Here is a 2,183-nt window from a genome sequence, read left to right as displayed (position 1 = left end):
ACAAAAACTGTTATTGAATATTCTTGCAAATAAATTTTGGAAGAAAAAATAATAACAGTTTCAGTTATTTTAACAAACAATGTTATCGGGATGATATTCAATTGGAAATGTGGAATAAGATAATAATAACAGTTTACGTTATGTTTTTTCCATTTGATTCCATAATAACAGAAACTGTTATTGGTTTGATATTCCATTGGAAATGTGTAATAAGATCATAATAACAGTTACAGTTATTTTTTAACATTTTATTGTATAATAACAGGAACTGTTATTGGTTTGCTATTCCATTGAAAATCAGGAATAAGATGATAATAACAGTTTAAGTTATGTTTTTCATACCCGACTCGAGCAGGAGGTCGTAATAGAACGGTAACAGAAAAATATCACTTTTTTTGTTTATTGTAACTGTTAAATGTCATAAAAACAATGAGCATTTATCAAAATCTGGTTTATTTTTGTTAATGTTGTTTAAATAAAAAAAATGTTTTTCTCTATATTTTTTAGATTCTTTAGGCTGAAAAAAAGAATCGTTTAAGATTTTATTTGAAGAAGTTAATTGTCTTATGCCCAAAGCTGTTTGACAGCTTTAAAATAGTATATGGTTAAATTTTATGATATTTATTACAATTTCCAGGTTTCACTTTACATATTTCACTTTAAGTTACTTTACATTAACAGCTTCGAAGATCATCGCAATAGATGTAAGTAAACGCAAATCTCCCCTTTTTGTCATTTTCTTGTTTGTGAAACTTGAATGTTTTATTGGTTTGGGAGGGCTTGATTTGTTACTGGGTTCCATTGGAAACGGACCTTAAGATGGTTTGCTTCTTTGGGGATTGGGGACGGGAGACCAATACCAACGCAACTTCTTAATATTTCTTTTGTTCTTGTCTCATGTGTACTTCAAAAATGAGGAAGTGACAAAATGGCGCCCAACGTTAATAAAAGTACAGTGGAATCAATCTCAACCAGTATTGTTCTGTAATCAGCCATTTTGCTAATAGCATTCAATTTTCGGTTTGAAGGAAATGGAGAGATTTTCTGTAAATATTGTAGCTTTTAACATTATTTTTTAATTTTGTATATAATTTTTAATTTTTAATGTTGTAAATAATTTTAACATAAGTTGTACATATTGTAAATAATTTGGAATGATTTTTCCTTGTAAATTTTGTAAATAACCTGGAATTTTTTTTTTGGAATACTGTACATAATTTGAACTAATAATACATCTCCTTCTCCAATTCTAATTTTCTAGGAATAAGTGATCGTTTCAAGAGATCACCAACGATGGAAACAAATACACACACACATAAATTAGAAAAGTGAATAATTGTGGTAAATTTGAAAACTGATGAATGATATTTGTTTAACCAGTGTGTTGATAACATGAGTGATATTTATTTCTATGAGCATTATTACTTGTACATATGCTTTAATTTTTTTTTCTTGATGAAAATGTGATTTTTTTTTTTTGCTGTAAAAATGTAAATATTTGTAAATATTTTCAAATGGTTTGATTTGTAAATAAATGATTATGAACTATAATTTGGCATGCGTTGAACTATTTTTGAATAAGAAATTTTTTGAAAAGGAAGATGTTTGTCAGGATGAGACCGGCCTCGCTGGAGACTAGAGTCCACCGACGATGAAGGTCAGTAATAGGGTTCCAACTAATGGAAGGTTCCCTGGAAACAGCGCTGAGTCAATGACGATGATGCCTTATGACCCCGAGGAGTAACGATTTTTTGGAGGTCAAGGATTCTTGGTGAACTAATTCCATCAAAAAAAAAATATAAAAAAAAAGAAAATAAAAAAAAATTGCTTGGAATTATTTAGTTAGCATGCATGAACATTTATTGATATTAGCGGAAATTGGATGTGAATAGAAAGAAGGTCGATTCTCAAGTGTCGTTCATGTAACAGTTGGTTTTGTATTAACAATTGAATTTTATAGAAAGTGCTGTGTATTTTAATTTATTTATTTTTGCTTGTGATTGTTGAAAGTGAAAAAGGACACTATGGAATACGAAGAAGAAGAAGAAATCTTCTTAACTTCATCGGAGATTGAAAGTGATGATACTGAGTCATCCAGTGAAAACGATAGTGAAAGTAGTGAAATTAGTAGTAAATCGGGAGATAGTAGGTCTATTCCCGTACTTGCAGAATTGCAGAATTTC

The 2,183-nt window shown here is 29.4% G+C and overlaps 1 long non-coding RNA gene across 1 annotated transcript; it reads left to right on the top strand.

Moving 5' to 3' along the window:
* The first annotated feature begins 692 nt into the window (after nt 1-692).
* LOC128092402 (uncharacterized) lies at nt 693-1,412 on the top strand. The gene is made up of 2 exons (XR_008211731.1): nt 693-1,046; nt 1,262-1,412. It is a non-coding gene; the product is annotated as an uncharacterized LOC128092402 (long non-coding RNA).
* Nucleotides 1,413-2,183: the final 771 nt, after the last annotated feature.

The sequence above is a fragment of the Culex pipiens genome, chromosome 1 (assembly GCF_016801865.2).
Source record: "Culex pipiens pallens isolate TS chromosome 1, TS_CPP_V2, whole genome shotgun sequence".
In the NCBI taxonomy this organism is placed as follows: domain Eukaryota; kingdom Metazoa; phylum Arthropoda; class Insecta; order Diptera; family Culicidae; genus Culex; species Culex pipiens.
This window is presented reverse-complemented; position numbering and strand designations above follow the sequence as displayed.